Genomic DNA, 13,912 nt, shown 5'->3' with positions numbered 1-13,912 from the left:
TGTTATTTATGCGCAAATGATAGAGCAACTTTAAGCATGGCAGTTGCGCAATTAAATTCAAATACTCAAAAGTTGCTGTCCGAGTTGTGCCGTTCCACTGTTAGCTTCGGGAAAATGGCATCTCGCTGTCTGTCTCACCATTGAAATACATTGAATGGCGTGAAGCTGCTGTATTTACTGATTAGATACGAATTAAACTCATCGCAAAAAGTTAAGTCTTGTCCATTCAAGTTGAAGTACCCTTTTAATGATGTGCTAAGTGTTAATTACTGTCAATCAACTTCACTCACACTGAAAATTAACTGTTCATAGAATCATAGAAATTTACAGCACAGAATGAGGTCATTTCAGCCCATTGCGTCCGCACCGGCTGACCAAGAGCTATCCAGCCTAACCCCACTTTCCAGCTCTTGGTCCGTATCCCTGTTGGTTACAGCACTTTAAGTGCACATCCAAGTATTTTTTAAATGTGGTGAAGGTTTCTGCCTCTAACACCCTTTCAGGCAGTGAGTTCCAGACCCCTACTACCATCTGGGTGAAGAAATTTTCCCCCAATTACTATAAATCTATGTCCCCTGGTTGTTGACCCCTCTGCCAAGGGAAACAGGTCCTTCCTATTCAGTCTATCCAGACCCTTCATAATTTTATACACCTCAATCAGGTCTTCCCTTAGCCTCCTTTTTTCCAAACAGACCCAGCATCTCTAATCTTTCCTCATAGCCAAAATTCTCCAGTCCAGGCAACATTCTTGTAAATCTCCTCTGCACCCTTTCCAGTGCGATCATACCTTTCCTGTAATGTGACCAGAACTGCACACAGTACTCCAGCTGCAGCCTAACCAGTGTATTATACAGTTCAAGCATAACTTCCTTGCTCTTGTATTCCATTTCTTGACTAATAAAGGCAAGTATTCCATATGCCTTCTTAACCACCTTATCTACCTGGCCTGCTACCTTGAGGGATCTGTGGACCTGCACTCCAAGGTTCTTTTGTTCCTCTACATTTTTCAGTGTCGTAAAATTTAATGTGTATTCCCTTGCCTTGTTAGACCTCCCCAAATGCATTACCGCACACTTATCCGGATTGAATTCCATTTCCCATGGTTCCGCCCAATTGACCAGTACATCGATATCTTCCTGAAATCCACAGCTTTCTTATCAACCACACAGCCTATTTTAGTGTCATCTGCAAACTTCTTCATCATACCCCAACATTCAAGTCCAAGTCATTGATATATACAACAAAAAGCAAGGGACCCAGCACTGAGCCCTGCGGAACCCCACTGGATACAGCCTTCCAGTCACAAAAACACCCATCAGCCATAACCCTTTGCTTCCTGCCTCTGAGCCAATTTTGAATCAAACTTGCCACTTTGCCCTGGACCCGATGGGCTTTTACTTTCGTGTCCAGTCTGTCGTGTGGGACCTTATCAAAAGCTTTGCTAAAGTCCATATACACTACATCATTCGCACTGCTCTCATCGACCCTCCTGGTTACCTCCTCAAAAAATTCAATCAAGTTAGTCAGACATGACCTTCCCGTAACAAATCCATGCTGACTGTCCTTGATTAATCCACATCTTTCCAAATGAAGATTTCTCCTGTCCCTCAGGAATTTTTCCAATAATTTCCCCACCACTGAGCCTGTAATTACACAGTCTATCCCATTCTCTCTTTATAAACAAAGGTACAACATTTGCAGTCCTCTGGCACCATACCTGTAGCCAGAGAATACTGGAAAATGATGATCAGAAACTCTGCTATTTCCTCTTTTGCTTCTCTTAACAGCCTGGGATACATTTCATCCAGGCCTGGGGATTTACCCACTTTCAAAGCTGCTAAACCCCTTAATACTTCCTCTCTCACTATGTTTATCTCGTCTACTATTTCACACTCCTCCTCCTCCATTGCAAAGTCTGCATCGCCCCTCTCTTTTGTGAAAACAGATGCAAAGTATTCATTAAGAACCATACCCACATCTTCTGCCTCCACATAGATTTCCTTTGTGGTCTCTAATAGGCCCCACTCTATTACAAGTATGGAGCATCATTTTAATTGTTGTAGGGAAATTTAAAAATGTAAAATTGATTTTTTTAAAAAAACTTTTCCTTTGTCTTTTTTTCTCCTTCTCAAAACCAATCTTTCTGTGATTTGACACTGAATTCAAAAGCAAAATACTGCGGATACCAGAATCTAAAATAAAAACAGAAAATGCTGCAAATACTCAAGTCAGGCAGCATCTGTGGAGAGAGAAACAACCTGAAACGTTAACTCTGTTTCTCTCCACAGATGCTGCCTGACCTGCTGAGTAATTCCAGCATTTTCTGTTTTTATTTGACATTGAATTCATCCACTCTAATTTACACATTCTCCATCTTAGTCCATGTGCTGTTAATTTCACTATCCATCAATCTGATTGGTTAAGGAGACAGTTGCTTGCCCTGTTCACTTAGGTTCCAGATGTCCTGCTTCACTCGCTGTCCTGTTACCAGCTCACACTTTGAGCAACTTGTCACACAAAAAATTAAAAACCTAAACGTGCAAAGTCAAGTTTAACTAACAGCTGACAACCTTAGATGCCTACTACAGCAAAATTTGGCCCAATGTTTTCTAAGCAAGGCCAGTATGAGCATATTGATTTAACAGTGGAATGCTGCACTTTTATTGGTACCTTATTACAGGTAGACCTGTAACTAAATCAAATAACAGACAATTTCTGAAAAGAACATTATAAATTTCAGAGTCACAACTTTAAAACAATGGATAATATTACACCTGAGGATTCGGATTTAAAATGTTTAGGCTTCAAGCAGCTAACAAAATGGAAGCAAAAGTAAATTTACAGAATCTTAAACAAGGTGTTTAAAAAAAAAATTCTTAAAGAAAACTTTGTCCCCCCCATTAATCGGATTCACTTTTCAACCCCCCTCTCCTCCCCCAGTTACAAATTAGAAGCATGGGCCCGAAATTTGTGATCAGTAATAACAGCATTTGCCGTTATTACTCCTTTGAAACTGACCGCAACTTCAGGATTTAGCACATATGCATCCCAACGCGGAAATGCTGAAGTTGCGGTCAGTATTCACTGCTCCGACACTTTCTGCAGTGTGTGTCCCCACCCTCGCCAAAGCCTGAAGTCAGTGAAACAAATTTCTCAATTATAATAAAAATGAAAGTTAAGAAGCTTTAAAAAAAAATTGTTTTTTAAAGTTTATTTCAGGTTTACCTTTTTCCCTTGTGTGATCCTCAATCTTTGTTTTGCTCCCTAACATTTATAAAAATACAGAATAAAAGGAGCTTCTTCACTTCCTGGTTCCCTGTCTGTGAGAATTCTGCATTGTGAATGGCTGCTTAGACAGCTTGTTGACGTCACAGCAGCTCGCGCTATGGAATTCCCACTACACTGATTTCAATTGCACGTTGAAAAAGCCAAACTTATTCAAGAGGTAGTTAGATATGGCCCTTACGGCTAAAGAGATCAAAGGGTATGGAAAGAAAGCAGGAAAGGGGTACTGAGGGAATGATCAGCCATGATCTTATCGAATGGTGGTGCAGGCTCGAAGGGCCGAATGGCCTACTCCTGCACCTATTTTCTATGTTTCTTGTCACAGAGATCGCGAGATCTTTGTGGCCAGCTTTCTTCGGGGTCAGCAATGGACACTTTTGCTTTGCTGCCGACAACAAATTACTGGCCATTTTGTTTCTTGTTTCTTTTTTGTTTTAATCACTGAATTCCTTACTAGTAAGCTCTTCAAATACAAATATACAGAGTTTCTACATTTCACCAGGAATGATTTGTGGTCAACCAACAGATGGAACAATTCAAGCAAGTTAGCTGTCTTCTCCATTCTTCAAAAAATGATTCTTAGGCAGTGCTGTATCAGCTGATCCAGAACTGATAAAATGCAACCAATTGATACACATCCAGAAAATCAATTCCATGACCATCTATCGCAGGAGGGAAGTTATCTATCTACTTCTATTTAAGAAAGAAATAAATAAGACCAAGAACTTTTCACATTCAGTGTCTAAACTAGGAAACAAAGATCCTTAGCAATGTGGCCAATTTACACAGAAGAGATCAGTTTAGTGCTATTTTATTGGCCAATACCACCTGTGGGGATACATGTGCTAAATCAACAGTATCTATAATATAATTAAACAAATTGTCAGCATGTGGTCTATTTGTCAACATACATCCTTGTAATAAGGACCTGTAATAGTCTACCATTACTAATAACCACAGCTTACCACAGCTAACTGTCACATTAATGTAGCTATTTTAGTATAGAGCCATCTGGTGGTATCAGATTTTCAAGCAGTGAGATGTCGAATACGTGGGAAAACACAATGAAAATGCATTGACATTTTAGCTTGTTTAATCAACATGTCCTTGTTTATATTTAGTCTTCATGACATTTCTCTCCAGAAAATAACTGGCCAGCTGGTTTTCAAAGCAGCAATCTGAAAAATAATTGCATTAGTTAGTATTGCACAAAATGCACTGAAAACAGCTAGACTATGGACTATTTAAATTAACTATCTTTCTAAACGGTTAATTGTTTTTATGAATATTTCAAAACGTATTGTGGCAAAGAAATCCATTACAAAGGGTAGCCCAAATATATGCAGGATATTCCTCCCCTTCAGGACAAGTTTATTTCAAGAATTCTGTACAATAGAGTTTAGTGGCCATCTGAATAAAACATATTTTGGCAGACAATTTTGAACTCCAACCCCACATTTTCTGTACTATCCAAAATCCAATTACTGTCTGAGAATGTTATATCCTAGTCATATTGTACATTATTTTCTTTTCCTTGGCCTCTTGTCTAGACTTAATTCTGCTCTGCTAAGCAAGAGCAACACTGCCTTTAAAAAAAAAGGTATAGAGCTTTGATGTGTTTTTTTTAAGTAAAATTTCCGAGAAGAATGAAATGCTGAGAGCTCCTCAATGGCTCTATTGGTAAGAGATTGCATTTAGCAAAGCTCCCATTTGATTCCCAGTCTATGCTGACTTAGTTGATCTCAACATGGATGTCAGTAAGAGTGCTGCAATTGGCTTCAGTGCCCCTGGTTAAGTGATGAAAAAGCCAGGGTTTCTATCCTATTACTATCCATTAATCCTCCAAGCGAGAAACTGCATGTGACCATCAGATGAGGCCATGATTAGGCTCATCTGTGATTCCAGTTCAATAACTTGCCTACACATTCACTGCCTAGGCTCATACATTTTAAATGGTCAATTCAGCAAAATATCACACAGCTCCTCAAAACTGTATCCTAGCAGGAGTCAATGCCTTCAGGAAAGTGGGGGTGGGGTAGGAGAAAATTTAAATAGTATTGAGGTCTAGTACAGAGTGCTATTCATCCATTTATTAGATATTAAAAAGAATAAAAACAAATATACAACTCAGCGTAAAAGATCATAACTCACTACATCGAAGTACAGAATTTAATGCTGTAATTGTAATTACATTCGTTGTGGGGTGAGAAAAATGTGTTATTTGGGGCTCTTCACACTAACTTCAGTTGCAGAAACACATCAATTTACTAAATTCCAAAACATCCTCAATTGATAATATAACCATTTACAGTATGAGCAAATATTCTGTGTTAAGCTGCTGATTGTGCTTTCAAATAAAATCCAAACTCACTTTGGCCCACAACACAAAGGGCTCAATTTTCCCCAGTGATTTGCACCTTTAGGAGCAGACGGGTTTTTTTGCCTAAGTTAAAAATCCACAGTTTCCTCAATCTATTTGCACCAGCGTAACTCAGTTAGTTACGATTTTTTTAGGTACTTTCTTTTCAGCTAAAGGGGGCATAACCAGCCACCTACACCAATTCTGGCCATTTAGGGAACTTTGGCCAGCTGAGAGTTACTCCAGTTCTGTTTAGACCAGCGTATGTGGCCTTTCCAGAAAAACCTTGCAGCGAGTTAAAGAAATCGGTGCAGGTAAGGAAATCGGAGACCATTCAGTCTGGGCTAGGGGTGGGGAGCGGACCGCGAAGCCCTTCGGCCTGGGCTAGGGGTGGGGAGCGGATCGGGAGTGCACTCGGGGCCAGGAAGGGCAAGCGGTCTCTAGCCAACGGCTGTACCTCCGCTGGGCAAAGAGGCAGCCGCATGCCGTCAACAGCGTTCTGTTCCGCTCCTCCGGCCGGTGCAGACGCTGTTTACCGGGACCAGTTCCGATGTTGCCTCGCCAAGTTATACCCGAAATACTACACCAGATGCCGGCCTGACTCACTCCCTCCCTCACTCCCTCCATCGCCATCACAAATCACCGCCTTGCCGCCCTTGCACTGTACCAGCTTCATGCCACCCCTCACCCCCGCCCAACATCAACTCACACCTTACCCTCCCGCCTTTCGATAATAGGTTTAAAAACACCAAAAATACACCCTTCTTCCCGGCTATGGACACTGATAAAATGCCTCCCTTCACCACAACAAAATCACCAGCCCCCCCATCCACCCCCTGCGGACGCCCTTGCACGGCACTGTCTTGATGCCACCGCAAAAGAAACCTCTGAACCCCTCGCCCAACAACCTCAACCCCCACCTTACCCTCAGCCCTATCGACATAAGTTTAAAAACAGCACCGAAAACACACCCTCCTTCCCGGTATGGACATTAATGCAACTCCATTGGCAGGCTTAATATACCACCACAAATCACCCCTCCATGGCCACCCCTGCACGGCACCATCTTATACCTTTACAATAAAACCTCTGACCCCCGCACAACAAGCTCGGCTTGGGGGGTGGGGGGGGAGGGGAGGGAGAGAAGGGAGTGGGGGGGAGGGGAGGGGGAGATGGGGGTGGGGAGAGGGGAGGGGGAGAAGGGAGGTGGCGGGGAGGGGAGGGGGAGAAAGCGGGTGGGGGGGGAGGGGAGGGGGAGAAGGTGGATGGGTGGGGGGAGGGGCAGAAGGGGGTGGGGGGAAGGGGGGAGGGAAGAGGGGGTGGGGGGGAGAAGGGGGGTGGGGGGAAGAAGGGGGTGGGGGGGAAGGAGGAGGGAGGGAGGTAAAGGGGGGTGGGTGGGGGTGGGGTGGGGGAGGGAGGAGGAGGGAGGTAGGGGGAGGGATGAGGAGGGAGGTAGAGGGAGGGGGTGGGGTGGGGGAGGGAGGAGGAGGAGGGTGGGGGGAGGAGGAGGAGGGTGGGGGAGGAGGAGGGTGGGGGGGAAGGAGGAGGAGGGTGGGGGGGGAGGAGGAGGAGGGTGGGGGGGGAGAAGGAGGAGGGTGGGGGGGAAGGAGGAGGAGCGTGGGGGGGAAGGAGGAGGGGGAGAAAAGGGGGGAGAGGGGGAGAAGGGGGGGAAAGAGTGGGAGAAAGGGGGGAAGAGGGGGAGAAGGGGGGAAAAGAGGGGGGAAGGGGTGGAGAGAGGGGGGAGAGGGGGACAAGAGGGGGAGGGGGGGAGAAGAGGGGGAGGGGGGAAGAAGAGGGGGAGAGAAGGGAGAGAGGATGGAGGGAGGGAAGGAGAGGGGAGGGAGGGAAGGAAGGAGAGGGGGGGGAGGGAGGGAAGGAGAGGGGGGGAGGGAGGGAAGGAGAGGGGGGGAGGGAGGGAAGGAGAGGGGGAGGGAGGGAAGGAGAGCGGGAGGGAGGGAAGGAGAGGGGGGGGGAGGAGGGGGGAGAGAGCAGGGGTCGGGTTGGGTCCGGTCGGGTGGGAGGAGCCTTATCCACGCAGCCCCAGTGAGGCCATTCGGCCAGGGCTAGGGGCTGCGTGCTTCGGGCCCCTCCCACAGTTTTGGGCGCCTGGAGCTACTGCACATGCGCGCCCACTGTAGCGCGCATGTGCAGAGGTCCCGGCACTGTTTTCAGCGCAGGAACCTGGCTCCGCCCCCCACAGCTCGTGCTGCGCCGCGCCCAGCTCCAGAGGACCTGCAGAGAGCCGAATAGGTAAGTTTTTTTAGGCGCGCTTTCTGGCGCAAAAAACAGGCGTCCAGGTCTGGGCTGCGCCGTTTTAGGTGCGGCCCGAAACTTGGGCCCATAGAAACATAGAAAATAGGTGCAGGAGTAGGCCATCGGCTCTTCAGGCCTGCACCACCATTCAGTAAGATCATGGCTGATCATTCAACTCAGTACCACTTCCTGCTTTCTCTCCATAACCCTTGATCCCTTTAGCCGTAAGTGCCTGATCTAACTCCCTCTTGAATATATCTAACGAACTGGCATCAACAACTCTCTGCGGTAGAGAATTCCACAGGTTAACAACTCTCTGAACCAAGAAGTTTATCCTCATCTCAGTCCTAAATGGCTTACCCCTTATCCTTAGACATGTCCCCTGGTTCTGCATTCCCCAATATCGGGAACATTCTTCCTGCATCTAACATATCCAGTCCCGTCAGAATTTTATATGTTTCTATGAGATCCCCTCTCATCCTTCTAAACTCCAGTGAATACAAGCCCAGTCGATCCAATCTCTCCTCATTTTTCAGTCCTGCCATCCCATGAATCAGTCTGGTGAACCTTCGCTGCACTCCCTCGATAGCAAGAACATCCTTCCTCACATTAGGAGACCAAAACTGAACACAATATTTCAGGTGAGGCCTCACCAAGGCCCTGTATAACTGCAGTAAGAACTCCCTGCTCCTATACTCAAATCCCCTAGCTATGAAGGCCAACATGCCATTTGCCTTCTTCACCACCTGCTGTACCTGCATGCCAACTCTCAATGACTGATGTACCGTGACACCCAGGTCTCGTTGCACCTCCCCTTTTCCTAATCTGCTGTCATTCAGATAATATTCTGCCTTCGTGTTTTTGCCACCAAAGTGGATAACCTTGCATTTATCCACATTATACTGCATCTGCCATGCGTTTGCCCACTCACCTAACCTGTCTAAGTCACCAATCACTAAGTCACCAGAAAACAGGCTTGGGCAAAATTGTCCTCTTAGTTATTCAGTCTTTATAACTTAAGTGAAAGGTTACCATGAAATTTAACTTGGGATCATTAGATATGTTTTTCTTTTGGTTTTGTAATGGTCAGCTCAGATTTTCATAGGATCCAGGCATGAGCAGAATTCCTATGCAATAATTTTGCAACTTCCCATAAACTGAGGCTTAGACATGAGGATCCAAGAAAGATGACCAACTTGGAGGCACATCCACAGTGAAATGTCTGAAGTTGAACACAAGCACTGCCATTCCAAGACTGACAAATGACAGCTGCGCACACTTCACTTTTACTTTAGCATTCCCATTGGTAGCCTGTCATATCTTCAGGTGTCAGGCTAAATGAGAAGGAATGCATTTGGACACTAAGCATGCTGTCCCATTGTTTTATGAATTTCACATTAACTGCAGCAAGACTAAAATCCATCAAGACTACTACACCAACAAAAAAGTAAAAAGTTATTTGCTTTCAGTTCTCACTTTGTAAGAAGAGAGAAGTCTGGGTTATAGAATTATACAGTACAGAAGGAGACCATTCGGGCCATTGTGCCTGTGTTCTTTGAAAGAGCTATCCAATTAGTTCCACTCCCGTGCTCTTCCCTCATAGACCTGCAATTTCCCCCCCTCAAGCATTTATCCAATTCCCTTCTGAAAGTTACTATTGAATCTGCTTCCACCACGCTTTTAGGCAGAGTATTCCAGATCATAATTCACTGCGTAATTTCCCCCCCTCATGTCACCTCTGGTTCTTTAGCCAAACACATTAAATCTGTGTCCTCTCATTACCAACCCTTCTGCCAGTGGAAACAGTTTCTCCTTATTTACTCTATCAAAACCCTTCAATACAGTATGAGTTCCTCCAATACATTCTATACCTTGCAGTGGCCACTGGTGGCGGAGGGAATATTTACCAATGCTTCTGCAAATCACTCCGCTTGGAAACAGTGCCTTTTAAATCATTCCAAAGGAAAGGGCTACCTGAGCTCGATGGCCACAACAAGCCAAAGGTTTCACGTTTTGGACACTCCCAGTTTCATTCAATCTCCAGCTGCATTTTGATCTGAAGAATATCGGACCTGGAAAGAAGAAAGTTGGCAGAGTACAGCTAGACAGCAAAATCTGAGACTGTCATTGTAATCCATGTATAAACTGACCTAAGTTGTACACCGTGAGAACACTGACCACTAGGTGGTGAACTTGTGGGAGACACTCCTAACCTGGACTTTCAGGTATAAAAGGGGAAGCTCCACCCATCTTCTCCACTTCAGTGCTGGAATAAAGGTTGCTGGTCACAGAGTGACCTTCTCTCCAGTATGGGCCTCGTGTGCATTTGTACTGTATAGTAAGGACATATTAGAGACAAGACAAGACATGGCAAGGCAAAGCAAGACAAGACAATGCAAAGTAAGACAAGACAAGGTAAAGCATAGCAAAGCAAAACAATGCAAAGTAAGACACGACAAGGCAAGACAAGACGAAGGGGTACTGAGGTGAATGATCAGCCATGATCTTATTGAATGGTGGTGCAGGCTCGAAGGACCGAATGGCCTACCCCTGAACCTATTTTCTATGTTTCTAAGCAAGACAATGCAAAAGACAAGACTGTCCTCGATGGTAGGTTTACCAACCACATACAACTGGAAATAAAGTAAATGAGTTGACGGCACAAATCATTACAAATGGGTATGATTTGGTGGCCATTACAGAAACATGGTTACAGGGTGGCCAAGTCTGGGAATTAAACATACAGGGGTATCTGACAATTCAGAAAGATAGGCAAGAAGGGAAAGGAGATGGGGTAGCTCTGTTAATAAAAGATGATATCAGGGCAGTTGTGAGGGATGATATTGGCTCTAATGAACAAAATGTTGAATCATTGTGGGTGGAGATTAGAGATAGTAAGGGGAAAAAGTCATTGGTCGGCGTAGTTTATAGGCCCCCAAATAATAACTTCACGGTGGAGCGGGCAATAATCAAGGGAATAATGGAGGCGTGTGAAAAAGGAACGGCAGTAGTCATGGGGATTTTAACCTACATATCGATTGGTCAAATCAAATCGCACGGGGTAGCCTGGAGGAGGAATTCATAGAATGCATACGGGATTGTTTCTTAGAACAGTATGTAACAGAACCTACAAGGGAGCAAGCCATCTTAGATCTGGTCCTGTGTAATGAGACAGGAAAAATAAACGATCTTCTAGTAAAAGATCCTCTCGGAATGAGTGATCACAACATGGTTGAATTTGTAATAGATTGAGGATGAGGAAGTTGTGTCAGAAACGAGCGTACTATGCTTAAACAAAGGGGACTACAGTGGGATGAGGGCAGAGTTGGCTAAAGTAGACTGGAAACAAGGACTAAACGGTGGCACAATTGAGGAACAGTGGAGGACTTTTAAGGAGTTCTTTCATAGTGCGCAACAAAAATATATTCCAGTGAAAAAGAAGGGCAGCAAGAGAAGGGATAACCAGCCGTGGATAACCAAGGAAATAAAGGAAAGTATCAAATCAAAGACCAATGCATATAAGGTGGCCAAGGTTAGTGGGAAACTAGAGAATTGGGAAAATTTTAAGCAACAGCAAAGAACGACTAAAAAAGCAATAAAGAAAGGAAAGATAGATTACGAAGGTAAAGTTGCGCAAAACATAAAAACAGATAGTAAAAGCTTTTACAGATTTATAAAACGGAAAAGAGTGACTAAAGTAAATGTTGGTCGCTTAGAAGATGAAAAGGGGGATTTAATAATGGGAAATGTGGAAATGGCTAAGACCTTAAACAATTATTTTGCTTCTGTCTTCACAGTGGAAGACACAAAAACCATGCCAAAATTTGCAGGCCAAAGGAATGTGGGAAGGGAGGACCTTGAGACAATCGCTATCACTAGGGGGGTAGTGCTGGACAGGCTAATGGGACTGAAGGTAGACAAGTCCCCTGGTCCTGATGAAATGCATCCCAGGGTATTAAAAGAGATGGCGGAGGTTATAGCAGATGCATTTGTTATAATCTACCAAAATTCTCTGGACTCTGGGGAGGTACCAGCGGATTGGAAAGCAGCTAATGTAACGCCTCTGTTTAAAAAAGGGGACAGGCAAAAGGCAGGTAACTATAGGCCGGTTAGTTTAACATCTGTAGTGGGGAAAATGCTTGAAACTATCATTAAGGAAGAAATAGTGGGACATCTAGATAGGAATAGTGCAATCAAGCAGACGCAGCATGGATTCATGAAGGGGAAATCATGTTTAACTAACTTACTGGAATTCTTTGAGGCTATAACGAGCATGGTGGATAGAGGTGTACCGATGGAGGTGGTGTAGTTAGATTTCCAAAAGGCATTCGATAAGGTGCCACACAAAAGGTTACTGCAGAAGATAAAGGTACGTGGAGTCAGAGGAAATGTATTAGCATGGATAGAGAATTGGCTGGCTAACAGAAAGCAGAGAGTCGGGATAAATGGGTCCTTTTCCGGTTGGAAATCAGTGGTTAGTGGTGTGCCACAGGGATCAGTGCTGGGACCACAACTGTTTACAATATACTTAGATGACCTAGAAGAGGGGACAGAGTGTAGTGCAACAAAATTTGCAGAAGACACTAAGATTAGTGGGAAAGCGGATTGTGTAGAGGACTCAGAGAGACTGCAAGGAGATTTGGATAGGTTAAGCGAATGGGCTAAGGTTTGGCAGATGGAATACAATGTCGGAAAGTGTGAGGTCATCCACCTTGGGAAAAAAATAGTAAAAGGGAATATTATTTGAATGGGGAGAAATTACAACATGCTGTGGTGCAGAGGGACCTGGGGGTCCTTGTGCATGAAACTCTTTTAGGACGCGAACGCAGTCCCACACTACCACAAATTTTGCAGTCGAGTATCCCGCATTTGGGGACATCGCAGGCGTCAGCACACCCGAAGTGCAATGGGCTAGTCTCGTCCTGGGAAAACCACCTTCTTGATCATGGTTACTAAACTCTTTTAGAGTCTGCCTGTAAAACAAAAAACATTAAACCGTGCCACCCGCCCTGGATGACACAGCAGACATTTACAAGGCCCTTTTTTTTTGATCATGGTTACTAATCCCAAAAGGTTAGTTTGCAGGTGCAGCAGGTAATCAGGAAGGCGAATGGAATGTTGGCCTTCATTGCGAGAGGGATGGAGTACAAAAGCAGGGAGGTCTTACTGCAACTGTATAAGGTATTGGTGAGGCCGCACCTGGAGTACTGCATGCAGTTTTGGTCACCTTACTTAAGGAAGGATATACTAGCTTTGGAAGGGGTACAGAGACGATTCACTAGGTTGATTCCAGAAATGAGGGGGTTACCTTATGATGATAGATTGAGTAGACTGGGTCTTTACTCCTTGGAGTTCAGAAGGATTATAGAAACATTTAAAATCATGAAAGGGATAGACAAGATAGAGGCAGAGAGGTTGTTTCCACTGGTAAGGGAGACTAGAACTAGGGGGCACAGCCTCAAAATACGGAGGAGCCAATTTAAAACCGAGTTGAGCAGGAATTTCTTCTCCCAGAGGGTTGTGAATCTGTGGAATTCTCTGCCCAAGGAAGCAGTTGAGGCTAGCTCATTGAATGTATTCAAATCACAGATAGATAGATTTTTAACCAATAAGGGAATTAAGGGTTACGGGGAGAAGGCGGTTAAGTGGGGCCGAGTCCACGACCAGATCAGCCATGATCTTATTGAATGGCGGAGCAGGTTCGGGGGGCTAGATGGCCTACTCCTGTTCCTAATTCTTATGTTCTTATGACCCGCGATCCCAGTACAGAGGAAGAGAAACACATTGTAAAAAAATAAATAAACGCAGTTACATTAAACCATTTATTTGTAAATCAAGGCCAGGCCTGCCTACCAACTGCCATCGGTAGGAAGTGTGCCTAGTTAAGCCCCGACCGGTGCCCTCCAGCTCTCCGCGGTTGATGCCCGACAGCATGGACTGCACCAGTACACGTGACTCCCCTTCACCGCGCCAACTGTCACCGCGCGCGGGCGTGCGGCCCCGCCCAGCTCTCCA

At 44.9% G+C, this 13,912-nt stretch overlaps 1 long non-coding RNA gene and 1 other non-coding gene across 4 annotated transcripts; both read right to left on the bottom strand.

The window, feature by feature from the left end:
- Positions 1 to 2,979: 2,979 nt before the first annotated feature.
- LOC139276728 (uncharacterized) lies at positions 2,980 to 13,862 on the bottom strand. Of its 3 annotated transcripts, none has more exons than XR_011595985.1 (3): positions 13,751 to 13,862; positions 9,769 to 9,969; positions 2,980 to 4,463 (listed from the first exon to the last, which is right to left on the bottom strand). It is a non-coding gene; the product is annotated as an uncharacterized lncRNA (long non-coding RNA). The 3 variants fall into 3 exon arrangements; XR_011595986.1 differs by having other exon boundaries at positions 9,805 to 9,969; XR_011595984.1 differs by having other exon boundaries at positions 2,984 to 4,463; positions 9,872 to 9,969.
- On the bottom strand, positions 12,709 to 12,868 carry LOC139277867 (U1 spliceosomal RNA). Its single transcript, XR_011596174.1, has one exon. It is a non-coding gene; the product is annotated as a U1 spliceosomal RNA (small nuclear RNA).
- Positions 13,863 to 13,912: the final 50 nt, after the last annotated feature.

Source organism: Pristiophorus japonicus, chromosome 12 (assembly GCF_044704955.1).
Source record: "Pristiophorus japonicus isolate sPriJap1 chromosome 12, sPriJap1.hap1, whole genome shotgun sequence".
Classification (NCBI taxonomy): domain Eukaryota; kingdom Metazoa; phylum Chordata; class Chondrichthyes; family Pristiophoridae; genus Pristiophorus; species Pristiophorus japonicus.
Note: the sequence above shows the minus strand (reverse complement) of the source record. Positions and strands in the feature narration are given on the sequence as shown.